Raw genomic sequence first — 14,360 nt, forward strand, 5'->3', positions numbered from 1 at the left:
CTACATATAGGTTCTGGTATGGTACATTCTCAAAGTGAGAAGCATTATTTTTCTATCACAGCACAGCTGAGAGACCAGTCATCGTAAAAACAGTCAGCACAATAGAACCCCCAGGACATAACAGAGATATCGGCTTCCTATCTCAGTAGACATAATAATAACTAAGTTGTTTAGTTCTCAGCTTTTCACAGAAAACAGAGAATGTTGATCTTAAAGGTGCCACTGCAGTCAAACTTAGTTCTCAGGCATGTTATTAACCCAATCAGTACCTATTCTGAATCCAAAATTGCAGCTTTTTTGCTCTTAATATGTTTATCCACTTCTAGCTGCAGTTATCACTCTGTAATTTTGTAATACAGCTTCTAATGGTGCTTCCTGGCAACAAATCCCCCCCATATAAAATATGAGGGGACACCCTTTTTATTGAATCTCACTCTCGTGTTGCTTATACCACCTAGCATTGTCCTTTGCTTGTTTTGAGGTGCCACTGGTACACTTCTAAATGTCAGTCTCTCACATCTAGGTGTTCAGGTTTGTAATTGTATGCTGCTTCATTCTTAGTTATACTTGGTGAACACCTGGGTCTTATGCATCTTGACTCTAACTGGTTCTTCCTGACCATCAACCAATCCAGCAACTAGAATGGGGGGAAAAGGAACTTTAAAAAACCAAGCCTATGTTCATAACCAATTACACTATGCAGCAAAAAAAACCATGCAAAAAAAGGCAATAACAGTATCCAGGAGAACCAAACCACAAGACACAACCTCACAACAACAGTTGCCCATCCAGCCCCAAGCAACAAAGGAAATACTAGTAAACTCTTTTAAAACATCTGTTAGTTTCAGTTGATTATTATTACGGCCAATGGCCAGCACAGATCAAAACAAACCAATCCACACAAAACACAAAAAGTGCACGGCCAACAAGAGCATCACAGCATAACATACAAGGACCCAAGAAGGAGGCATTAAAGGGGAGAGGGGATCCCACAGCACTCCTGATGGGGGTGGGGGGGGGGAGAAAATAAAGGAAGAAGAATGCAAAGCCTAAGGGACATTTTTATCACTCCTTTGTGTAGTCTTTGCAAATTCTAAAAGCTACAGCCAAAAATCTGGAGCAAGCAAGTGTAACTTGGGAGTCAGAATCTGCCAGAAGCATATTCCTTAATTCAGAGTCCGGAAGACCCATAAATTTCACCAGTAAAGGTTGGAGAAATTTGGTTCGTATTTCTTTATAGAGACTACACACAAGCAGAGTATGTTCGATAGTTTCTACTTTACCTGTGCCACACAGATAAACAAGCTCAGCCATAGGCACCTCTTTATAGCGACCCTCTATGACTGCAGAAGGAAAAGTGTTATATTGGGCCATAGAAAAGCCCCTTCTATGGGATGGAATTACCAGATTCAATAGATAGGGGACTGGGGAAATTACATATCTCTTCTGGAGGAGAGTATAAAATCTTGAAACCTTGGCAATATAATTCTGTCTCTAAGTGTCTAGTATTCTCTGCTTGACTATGGCCCTTGCTTGGTCTAGGGCCATTATCTGTAAAGACTCAGGTGAAAAGCCAAGCATAGACACCTTCTGGGGAATAGCCCTAAACCAGGCAGAACAATACCTATCCCTGAGAATTAAAGATGTGATGTCTGAGGGACAATGGCTAAACTTAAGCCAAGTGTTGATTGAGGCGAGGTTTACTTCTGCCTCTATTCTTAACATACCAGTTTCCAGCCTTAGCATGGCATTAGAAACGCACTTTGGAAAACAAAAAATGGCTCTTAAAAAATTAGATTGGATTTTCTCAAGAGGGGCAAAATTTGATGGAACTGAGCCCAGCATGGTCCCATACACAAGTTGTGGTACCGTTTTAGCAAGATATAATTTGAGGGCCACTGGCTTAAATTGTCCCCCTTTTGTAAAGAAGAATCTAGCAATGGCTTGAGCTGACTTTTGACCAGAATTAGAGGCATATTCAATGTGAGCCTTGTTTGTTCCTGAGGCACAAACCTCGTTCCTGACCATCAACCAATCCAGCAACTAGAATAGGGGGGAAAGTAACTTTAAAAAACCAATCCTACGTTCACAACCAATTACACTGTGCAGCAAAAAAAAAAAACATGCAAAAAAGCAACAACAATATCCAGGAGAACCAAAACACAAGACACAACCCCAAAACAACAGTTGCCCATCTACCCCCAAGCAACAAAGGAAATACCAGTAAACTCTTTTAAAACATCTGTTAATTTCCACAAAACAGTAACAATAATTAAATTTAGAGCTGAATGCTAAGGAGGAAAGTTCATTTGGAATTCAGCCTTGGCTGAAAGCAGTTTAACACAGACAGGAGAACTGGGAGAAAGTGGGCAAGTAGGTGAAGACTCCCATTTGGGCCAAATAAGACTCCCATTTGGGCTCTGTCTTCTAGACAGAGAAGAAAATTTCCTACCCAGTTAAATAGGGAGTTACCTCTGAAGAGTGGAGAGATCTCTGGTGTGGTGTGGTTAGAAACTGCCTTTAGATACCTTAAGAGAAAGTTAAAAACCCAAGATGAGTACTGGCATTTCAAAAGAAGGGTTTGGGGTACTGGAAAGAGTGTTCCAGCCTTCTGGAAACCAAAAGAATTGGATAATGGTCAGCAGGAGTCATTTTGTAGAAAAATAGGTGGTGGAGCTCATCCAGGGATTGTTATGCAGCTGCACATACTATTCAATGGACAAAGAGGTAGAACTCTCAGAAGGATGAGGTGGAACTCTCAGAAAGGTTCTGGAGCTGTGCTCCTGGGAGCTCCCACTGAATCTGAGGCCTGATGGTCAGAGAAAGTGTACTGAAGTATTTGGGGAAAACAATGGAACAAAAAGCCTCTCAACATAAATATTTGTCACTATGAAAGGTTTAAGAAACTCTCATTAGCCTGAAACATAAGAACTAAAGTCTGTGCATGTACTGGTTTTTTCAGAAATTTTACCTCTGATTTCACCTGACTCTTCCCCTCTATGTTAAATAAAATATTTTGTTATTTTTGAATTTCAAAACAACTCGAGTGCCACTGAAGTTAAAGTGGGCTCCTGATCCTTCCTTCAGGTTCCTGGGCTGAGCCATCAACCAAAATATACTGTGACAGGGTGGGACAGGAAGAGTTCTTCATTACTAGGGTGGCTCAGTCAGTAAAACAAAAGAAAAATGGAAGGAATATTTTGCCTCTGAGGGAGGGTAGAGGAAGGAGGACATCATAGTGTGAAAAGTGCCTAGAATCCGTACTAGAGCACTTTTACCTAGATTCTAATATAACCCCATACTGCATACTTTTTATATGAGGGGTCTGCTTCCTGGTCTAGTCTATCTACCACTACTGCTGGACAGAGATGGGCTGGAATTCTCTCTTCCCATTGTGGCTGTGGGGGGAGGTAGGGAAGAGACAGTTATCTGGTGCTCCCCATTTTAAATGCATCACCTCTTTTTCATGAATAATACCTCAGGTTAGGCATATGATTTTGACAGAGACATGTCTTACCCCACCGCACCAGAAATGTTGCATATTTTTGCCCCTTGCACTGGTAGTATCTGTATGCCATTGTAAAAACATTAGACTGGCAAACCCATTGCACTGGTAGAAGAAATTTAGCAACAATTCAGTTTTCCACCAAAGCAGCCAAGGTGAGCCCATAAGAGGCCAGCAGCAATGCTGTGGCAATCAGCATGGAAGAAGGCACCAGGCATGGCTTACGACCATCACTGACTCCCAGAACTTCAGTAAGACCTTGTGGCTCTACCAGCACACTTGGGTCTTAACTTACTTCCAGAATGTCCAGGGTCAACCCTGCTACTAGGCAAACAAGGCATTTGCCTAGGGTGGCAGCTTTCGGGGGGAGGGCTGAATTGGGCACCCCCACATGATTTGGTGAGGCAGCTGCCCAGTGGCTGCCTCTTCAAGTTCCCCCTGCACCTCCCAGGAGGCTTCTGAGAAGTGGTAGGGGCTTTCTCCCTGCTACCCCTGGGCTCATAAAGTTTAAAATTCCTCTAACATCACACCGCAGCAATGACCCAATCCCTCCATTCTATCCTATGGACCCATAGGATAGAATGGAGTCCATAAGGTAGAATGGAGTCCATCCTATCCTATGGGCCCATGGGATAGAATGGAGGGATTGGGCCATCACTGCAGTGTGATGCTAGAGAAAGGGTTTTAAATTTTAAACCCCTTCTGTGGGGTTGTGCTGCAGTGACGGCTGATCCCTCCATTCTCTCCTATGAGTAGGGTTCCCAAATCCCCCGCTAGGCCTGGAGACTCCAGATTTGGAGCCTCCTCCCCCCGCTGGCCATAAAAGGGAAAGCGGGGGGAGGGGAGGGAGGAGAACGGCAGCCAGAGCTCTTCCGTTTTCTCAGGCTGCTTCCCGCCCCCAGTCAGCTGGCCGGTGAAGGGAGGGGAGCCCAGCCACGCCCCCAAAGGACCATGTGCCTTTGCACCTCTGGAGGTGAGTGAGTTCTGTCCCCTGCATCAGATTTCCCAGAAACGGGGGGGGGAGGGGGTGGAGAGGGAAACGTCTTCTCATAGGGTATAATGGGGAATTGATCTGGAGGTTTCGGGGGCTCTGGGGGAGCTGTTTTTTGAGGTAGAGGCACCAAATTTTCAATATAGTATCTAGTGCCTCTCCCCAAAGTATCCCCCAAATTTCAAAACGATTGGACCAGGGGGTCCAATTCTATGAGCCCCAAAAGAAGGTGCCCTTATCCTTCATTATTTCCTATGGAAGGAAGACATTTAAAAAGGTGTGCTGTCCCTTTAAATGTGATGGCCAGAACTCTCTTGGAGTTCAGTTATGCTTGTCACACTCTTGTTCCTGGCTCCACCCCAATGTCTCCTGGTCCACCCCCAAAGTTTCCTGGCTCCACCCCCAAAGTCCCCAGATATTTCTTGAATTGGACTTGGCAACCCTACCTATGAGCCCAAGGGACAGAATAGACTCCATTCTATCCTGTGAACCAACAGGATAGAATGGGCTCTCTTTTCCTCTATGGGCTCATAGGATAGAATGGAGGGATGGGGCTGCCACTGCAGGGGCACCAGAAGTTAACCTTGCCTGGGGGGCCAGAGAGTCTAGGGCCAGCCCTGAGGGTGTCTAATCAAGAACTGCTCTTCTTTTTCTCCACCTTGTTTTTTGTCTGCCTGAAAACCAAAATCTTCACAGGTTATTCTTGATACTTATTTTTTTGGGGGGGTGGTGGTGGTGGTGGTGGTAATGCTGTCTCTCCAGAGTCCTACTTGAGGCAGCTTACAATTTTCAAAAAATGGCCCAAAATGTTGTCTACCCCAGCCTAAATTATTCAGATTTTACTGCAACTTTTAAGGGAAATGTCTATATCCCACACCCATGTTTGTTTTAGATTTGTCATAATATTTATGATTAAGTAAAACTAAAATGGGTTATTTAGCCAGCCTCCCACCAAGTTTACATGAATATGTATTCAGATTAACACACAATTCATCAAAACAATTTTATGCAATTACATATTGATAGTTAGCAATATGGACTTAGAACTGAAGGTAAACTATTTGATTTAACTTTAAACTAGTGGGTTGCAAAAGAATGCTTTTTAATAATCTAAAACAGTTCATAAAGTGACTTTCACATAACTTTAGGGATAGTGTATAATATTCTTATGAAGATATTTCCTATACTTCTGCATATTCATTATAGAGGTTGAAAGATTCATCAATGGCTGTTCAGGAGGAATAAAGATGATTTGAATATACAAAAAAAAAAAAAAACTAAACAGGAAAACATACAGAGACTGGAGTAGCACCGTGTGGCATTGTGAGAAAACTGGAAAAGCAAAGAGGGAAAATGAGATAAACTGTTAAAAGTTGTTGATAGGGTCACCTCTCCTCTCCAAAAAACTAGATTTGACAAATCTACAGGAAACAACTATACAGTTAAGAAAACCAGGGATCCATTGCTTTTTAAGAAAGCCATAGGAAACCATACTAAGTATATGTGCTATTACAAAAATACTTGAGAGGTATGCTTGAGAGAATATATCCACTGTATTCTAATGTATTTTTCTATTAGCAGTTGAACACGGCAGAGTAGACCACACCTTCATCCAAAAAAAAAATGCTTTTATTTTAAACCTTGCTTTAGAGGAGACCAATGGAACATTACAACAGACTCTAGCTGATTACTTTTCACACTTAGGAAGCCTGGCGACCTGGTCATCAATCTCCAATTCTGACATTTATTGTCTTTGCTGTTTTTTCTGCCCTGTCAATCCAGGATGATGATTGCCAGACTCCAATTTGCTATTCTTTTAATCTGCTAAAACAATTTTCACTGTTTTGCATACTAGTTCACTGCCCACTCTCTATGTGTAGGACTGCTAATTCCTTCATCACATACTGTTGTCTGATAAAGTGTGCTTTTAGCACATGAAAGCTTACATTGTGGATAAAACTTCATTGGCCTTAAAGGTGCTACTGGACTCCAGCTTTGTTCCAAAAGTTCTATTTAGAGACTGAAATAACTGAAGTCTCACAGACAATACACCTTACAATACTTTTTCCTACTAAGATCATCGTCCACAAAGGAAACAAATGCAGAGTGAAGTCAGGATCAGCTAATGAAATATTTTTATTACCAAACCTGTGCATAAACCAGTTAAACTCATTTGCAGTGGGAAAATTAAGCACAAACTCAAATCTCTGTTATTTCAAATCTATGAGATTTTAAAATATTATTTTTGGTTTTATGTCCTTTCTACCCTGCCTTTCTTCCCACTTGGGACCCAAAGCAGCTCACAACATCATTCTCACATCCTCCATTTTATCTTTGTAAGAATCGTGTGAGGTAGGTAAGGCTGAGAGTGTGTGACTGACCAAAGGTCACCCAGCAAACTTCCATGGCAGAGCAGGGATTCAAACCTGCATCTCTCAGATCTTACCCAGACACTTTAACCACTATGCCACAGTGGCTAATGTTTAATTTTGGCTGAATTGTGACCTTTTCTTAGGAATCTGTCAAGTCCCAGAACTACAAAATGCTTATTGAGTTCTCAAAATAATTTTCTTTACAGTTTAGTGTATACAGCATTGTATGAACTTTTTCCAGCATCCTGTTTTATTCTGCTCATCTTGTTCTATTTGAGACATTTTGCAAAGAGTGAAGTAGAGATTGTAGAGGAAGTAACGGAAGATAAACATCCATATATCTATTTTGAAAGAGGGAGAATTAGGAGATTATTTAGATTATCACGAGAAAGGTTTCAAAATCTATGCAATGTACAGGCACCCAATTCCTGAAAAGTGTTTCAAAGGTATTTCAGAAATAAGATTTTAGAAATCCCTAGATACATAGAAGTAGGCATCTGCATGCACTGGAAACTTACACTACTGCCACTGAAGGGTGTCATGGGATGTGACACCAAATATCTCTTTGAGGAACTGAATCTTTCTGGCCTGGTTCTAGATTTTTTGTATGTAAAATGATTATAGTTTATGCACGGCTTTTTTTTTAGCAGGAACACAGTTAAGGCTGGCTTCGTATCAGGGGGTGTGGCCTAACATGCAAATGAATCCCTAACATGCAATGGTGATGTCAGGGGATGTAGCCTAATATGCAAATGAGTTCCTGCTGGGCTTTTCCACAAAAAAGCCCTGAGTTTATATAAAGCTCATTCTGATGTTCAGCATAGTCTGATCCTTAGACCATTCATTTTTAATCTTTTCCATTGTGCACGCCATAAATAAAAAATATTATTTTATAATTATTCTTATGTTAGCATGACCCTTTTAACATTGTTGATATATTCTGGGTTCAGTTTATCTTTCTCCTTTTCATCCTTTCTTTGGTTCTGGACTCCACATTTTATATGCATAAATTCCACTACTCTGTCCCTCCCATGGAAAGATCCCGAGCTGCCCCTATTTTAATTTTTTTTTTTAGAAAGATCCTTCTCTGTCTGAAATCATAGAGAGCTTCTGCCATTCAGCTAATGGTCTGACTTAATTTAGGTGGGTTGCCATCTTAGTCTGAAGCAACAGATCAAAGTTTAAGTCCAGTGGCACCGTTAAGACTAACATAGCTTTATTCCAAGCATAAGTTTTCGTGTGAATGCACACTTCTTCAGATACTGAAGATCTGAAGAAGTGTGCATGCATATAGGAGCTTATACCTTGAATAAAACTTTGTTGGTCTTAAAGGTGCCACTGGACTCAAACTTGGGTCTGACTTAATCTAAGGCATCTTCATGTATGCACTGTACAACCCATATCAGCAAAGGTGCCTGCAGATTTGTTTGCTCTTAAAACAAACAGTGCAGACCTTCATAGGCAACTGACATGACAGCTCTAGGCCAGTAAATATGTTCAGCTGAGCAACACAAGTGTCACAAATCCAAGTTTCTTTATATACGTATAGGAGAAGGGCTGTAGTTAGAAACTATGCATGTTAATAGAGAAAGAAAACAACCTTGGTAATTCTCAAGATATCAAAATCCATTTGCACATGATGTAGAGATTGAATTTTGAGATGATGATCATGGATGGGAAAATCCCAGGTGTCTGGTTGCCCAGACATGTAGAAAATTGATGTGAATGTGTGTGTGTGAGTGTTTATACTGTTGGGTTAGTCAACCAATTACAAATTTATTCACTGATCAGTCCATATGATTTTTTAAAATCAATTGAGTTGTTGCATTTAAAGATCTCTTCATATTATTAGGGTCTTTGAGGAAGGGCACAGTTACTCAAAAGTCAGATAACACAATTTAATAAACAAAAACTGCCACTCTTTGTTAGAAGAAAATAGCATACTTAATTGGTCCCTCCCTCAAATCATTCTGGGATCAGGAACAGAGAATTATCAAAATGTAATTTAGAATCCTGAATAGAAGCAACATATTGATATCTCAACACTGTCAGTCTGTTTCAGCTGCTTTTTACCAAGAAAGAAGCTTATCTGCTAACTGGAATAAAAGCCATCTTTTTGGTTCTTGTCCATTAAATTTGGCACAAGGAAGAGAAAGTGGATAAATTTATGAGACAGTATCATCCCTACTATTTAACTGAGGACAAATTTTAATCTGTGATTATAACTGCAAAACTTAGCATATGAGGGCTGATGGACTGGGCCATTAATTAATTAATCCCATGAACTGAAAAAAATAAAGTTTGGATTAGAATTTTATTTCCATTTGTGTTTTTACACATTACAGAAAAAGAGTAGAACTATCAGTTGATTTTGCAGAGCTCTGTATTTATTATATTACCTTTCAGAATCATTCTGATTTGTTCGCAAAGCGAGTGCTCCAAAGATATGCATAAAATATTTCTACATGTTTTGTTTTGATATCAGTTTTTTCTACTTATAAACGCTCCCCCCCCTCCCGGACAATGCATGTATTCTACATAAAAGGGTTACATCCTCTGTGCAAACTACCACAATCTGGACTTCATCTTAGTTTCCAAGTAGTATTTTACTATCTCCCAAGGGAGTCCCATTCTTAATGCAGCTGCACGTGTTTTTTGGCATTCTATTTTCTGTAGTAGAGCTCTTTAGGCAATAAACAATTTCCCAAGTATCTAGAATTCCATCTGATTCATACTCTTTTCTCTTGAGATTTACTGAGCTTCATGCCGATGTCCCCCTATCCTTCAGCAGTACAGTTTACACGTCTTTCTCTCCATTAAGATATATTGGTATAGTGAGATTCAGTTCAGATTTTTAGTCTGTGAAACCAGGATTCAGCTCACTAACAACCATTCAAATCCTGGCTTGACTTCACAAATGCTGGTTTCATTTACTTCTCTCTGTTGCCTGAGTGGGCATCAGCAGAGAACAAGCCAGGATTAACCCAGGATGACCACAGTCAGACATTACGCAGAACCATAGTTAGCACTTACAATGGCTCATAAACAAAAACAAGAGTTCAGCGGACCTTAATGTCCAACAAAATTTATTCCAGCATAAGTTTTTGTGAGTCACAGCTCACCTCATTAGAAGCACTGAAGTTTACATCCATTAAACTAATGTTTTTATATTCACAACAGAAAGTTGGGGCAGGTGTTACAAAGAGAGGTCAGTTTATAACAAGACCACATCAAAAGAGTAATCAGTTCATTCTATCTGGGTGAGCTGTCACTAGACAGGTAAAGCAGGATTAATATAAAAACTAGTTTAAAATAAGAAGATGCAATGACCACAAGGGAGATACAACTGAACTAAATGACATCTGTAAATGGTGGGAGAAGCAAGATATCCGCACTCATACTGAGTAGGAATTCCAGGTTACTGTTAAGGGTGCATGTTAACAGTCTTGACCCAGGTAATGAACCACCGTCAGATCCTGACCTAACCATAAATAGAGCAGCAGCCTGCATTTAGATAGCCACACTAACTACAGTTCAATTAAACCACAGTTTCAGACGCCTTAACTGAGCCTGCACCTTTGTTGCTCATGGGCACTTTTTTCCTCCTGGCATAATCACTTGCCTTGGATTTTTGCTCTTCTGTTTCCTTCCTTTATTACTTTGCCCTTTCATTTCTACATCTGTGCTTTCCTCATTATCCCTTCTCAGAAAATGGAGAAATTTGGTGGCAGACGCTATCACTGTTGGCAGAGAGGCTTAACGATCAAAGTTTCAAAAACATATCGATCCTATATGTTGCAACGTTCTGAGGAGTACTATGTTCTAGGGGGATGCCAGGTTCTAGGGAATGCATCCCAATCAATATTTCTTAAAATTGCGGACGTTCTGCAACTCCTACATTTGCTGAAATGAGACTTAATCTGCTCCTTTCCGGGCAGCCGACTTTCCCTCCCCAGGAATCTAATCTCATTCAAATCGATGGGGGTTTGCTGGTGGATGGCTTCACAAGCGTATGGCTGTGAAGCGGGGGGGCGGGCGCACCACAACATACTTACAAACCAAGGGATACAGGGCTAAAGAGACTGCGAACCCCACTATAAAGTAGAAGTCCAGTGTACACAACCGCCCCCCCCCTCTTCAGCATGCGATCCTTCTTTCTCGAAAGCTCACCTCTGATGTTGCAGGTGAAGCGGCCAGTGATTCATGGCAGGAGACGGGGAAAATCTGATGCCTGAGCTGACGCGCGTAGCTCGCCCCTCTGCCTAGCTTCGCCGCCGTGCATGCTCCCTTCCCCTGGCGGCACTGCAAGTTTGAGACCGGTGCGAGCTCGACTGCAACCAGCGGCGACAGCAGCAGATCAACTCACGGGGCGCGCGCACTCGACACTCCCTGGGCATCTGCTGCGTTGCCTCCGCCCACCTCGTGAAGCTGGATTGGCTCACAGCAGCTGGCAGGGTCCAAGCCTAAATCGGAAGCTTTTTGGATTGGGAAGGAAACAGAAGAATGAGCCAGGCTTAAATTTGTTCAGGAAGTCCGGTGGCGACTGATAGTGCTGGGAAGAGTTTGCTCTGGTAGCAACGGTGGCGTTTTTATTCTTGTTTCCCTCCCCTCCTTCCAAATGGCAATGCCACTCCAGCTGCAGCAACATCGAGCCCTGTCTTTCAAGAAGAGGGTTGTGTACTTACTCGTTTGTGTAGGGGCTGGTGTGGTGGAGAAGAGGCATGAGGAGAGGTTGAGACTCTGCGGGAGCATGGCCCGCAGGTGGGAGCAGGCAAAGGCACCACAGGGCGCCCCCCCCCCCCCCCGTCAGCTTCCTGGGTTGCAGATGGTGTGTGCATGTCAGCATGTGCTTTCCTCCTAGCCGGGCTTCCCTTGCAAGGGAAGCTGGGCTCAGAGGAGAATGCCTGCGCAGTGTGCTCTCGGAGGCATAGCTCACCTACTCTGGGCAAGCTGCACAGTGCGCTCTTGGAGGTGCTCCGAGACTGCCCTAAGAAGGGAAGTCTTGGAGTGTCTCCAAGGGCGCTCTGTGCAGGTGCAGCTCACCCACAACCCCGCCAGTCCTGCAGCATTGCCAAGTCTGCCCTCCCCTTGGGCAGGGGGGGGGGCAGGTGAGGGTACGCAGGGTAAGTACCTGCCTGGGCATCTGAGGCCCTAGCACTGGGCCTGAGTGGCAGTTTCCATGCGATAAGGATGCCAGAGAAAACTGTATCAAAATATCAAAATTAAGGTTGCAATTTTATGCATGCTGGTTGGTTTTAGGAGTAACTTCCATTAAACCCACTGAGATTTGCTTCTGAATAAATGTACATAGAACTGGACTGTCAACTGGCAAATTAACGCACCCGTTAGTGGGTGGCTTTGGAATGAATGGCTTGGTTTGCAAGGGGTACTTCCAACAAATAAATCTGTTGTAGATCGAATCGAGCCTGAATGTGTCACAATGACCAAACTGAGGTTATCTTACTTTGGTCACATTACACAGGGGTGTTGAACTCATTTGTTATGAGGGCTGAATCTGACATAAGTGGGACTTTGTCGGGCTGGGCCACCAGGGAGCAACATAAAATGGCTGGGCACTGCAAGCTTTGCAAGTCTGCGCAACCTCTCTGGAACAAATGCCTGCCTTCCCTTCCAGCTGGGGCTCTGGCAGCCAGTGCACTGACAAAGACCCAGAGGTGGGGTGTCTAGAATCATCTGGAAAGCACAGGCACCATTCCAGTCCCAGAGCACAGATTCTGTTCCCAGGAGCTGTCATTCTAGGCCCAGAATGCTTCTGCTACTCTCAGGGGCTGTCAATCTACTCTGTGCCCTGTCATTCCAGTCCCAGAGCACTGAGCCTATTCCCAGGGGCTGTCATTCCACTTGACACTCTGTCATTGCAGTCCCAGAGCACTGAGCCAGTTCCTAGATGCTGTCATTACACTCTGTGACCTGTCATTCCAGTCCCAGAGCACAGATTGTATTGTAGGGACTGGAATGTCCCTACCAATAGGGACATTGTATTGATAGGGACTGGAATGAATGCTTCTGCTACTCTCAGGGGCTCTCATTCCTCTCTGTGAGCTGTCATCCCAGCCCCAGAACACTGAGCCTATTCCCAGGAGCTGTCATTCCACTCTGCAACCTGTCATTCCTGTCCTAGAGCACACAACATGGCTTTATGGGGCAGACAGAAACACAAACACTGTCATTCCATTCTGTGACCCATCATTTCACTCCCAGAGCACAGATTGTAATGTATTGTGCTGTCATTCCAGTCCCAGAGCACAGAATGTATTGGTAGGACATTCCAATCCCTGAATGCTTCTGTTATTCTCAGGGGCTGTCATTCCTCTCTGTGAGCTGTCATTCCAGCCCCAAAGCACTGAGCCTATTCCCAGGAGCTGTCATTCCACTCTGCAACCTGTCATTCCAGTCCCAGAGGACACAACATGGCTTTATGGGACAGACAGACACACAAACACACAATGCAGCCAAAACAAAACAATTCCAAATACAGTTTGCAAGCCCAACCAACCACTCTGAAACAAATACCTGCCTTCCCTTGTAGCTGGCACAAACTTCAGGCAACAAATGTGCAAAAACCTAACAAAGAGCCAAAGAGGTGGAGGGTGTTTGGAATTGGCTGGAAAACACAGGTACCAGAATGCTCAGTGCCTCCAGCCATATGTAGCCAGCAGTGTTCCCTCAAAGCTGAGTTAGTATGAGTTAGCTCACAGTTGTTTAGCCTCTGGCTCACACATTTTTGTCTTCGCTCAGGAAAAATGGCCCCAGAGCCAACTAATTGATGCAGTAGCTCACAACTTTAATGCCAGTAGCTCACAAAGTAAAATTTTTGCTCACAAGACTCCACTATTTAGAGGGACTATTGATAGCCAGCAGCAAGGAGCAAAATGAGAGCACACGGAAGAGGGGCACCTAGGCAGGCAGCCTGTGGCTGATGCTGAAAGAGAAGGGAAGGGGCATGTGCCTGAGTCTCTCTCCAAAAATGCTGGGGAGAAGCTTATTAACAATAAAACATAGGAGGGAGGCTGCAGTGCTGATATTAAAAGGCACACACATGGCTGGACAGGAAAGAGACTTCTCTCTCTCTTTCTTGCTGCTACACACGCACACATTCTGGGAAGAGCCACGTGGCTCCATGCCTCCTTCCCCCTCAATTTGTGAACTGGATTAAAGCCCTTGGCAGGCTGCTTCTGGCCCATGGCTCATATGTTTGACACACCTGCATTATGAGAAAAGACTCACTAGAAAAGACAATAATGCTAGGAAAAGTTGAAGGCAGAAGGAAAAGACCCAACATGAGATGGGTTGACTTAGATAATAATTTGTAATCCATCATGGTCCAAATTCTTTATGTTCTGCATAAAACCTACGCAGTTCCTGTGTGCTTGTAATTGTAATCCTTTTTCCTTGCAGCTCAAAGTTCAGACCTTCAGGTATTATCCATCTATACCTCATTTCATTGTCACATAGATTTTCTGTCAATTTT

At 43.1% G+C, this 14,360-nt stretch overlaps 1 protein-coding gene across 1 annotated transcript in view; it reads right to left on the bottom strand.

Annotated features, from left to right (window-relative positions):
- Nucleotides 1–11,249, bottom strand: part of AMIGO2 (adhesion molecule with Ig like domain 2) — a 49,654-nt gene extending 38,405 nt beyond the window's left edge. The window contains exon 1 of the mRNA XM_060244960.1: nucleotides 11,039–11,249. The gene's annotated coding sequence lies outside the window, so the exon portion shown is untranslated. The remainder of the gene's footprint in view (nucleotides 1–11,038) is intronic.
- Between the last annotated feature and the right edge of the window lie 3,111 nt (nucleotides 11,250–14,360).

Source organism: Heteronotia binoei, chromosome 8, assembly GCF_032191835.1.
Source record: "Heteronotia binoei isolate CCM8104 ecotype False Entrance Well chromosome 8, APGP_CSIRO_Hbin_v1, whole genome shotgun sequence".
Classification (NCBI taxonomy): domain Eukaryota; kingdom Metazoa; phylum Chordata; class Lepidosauria; order Squamata; family Gekkonidae; genus Heteronotia; species Heteronotia binoei.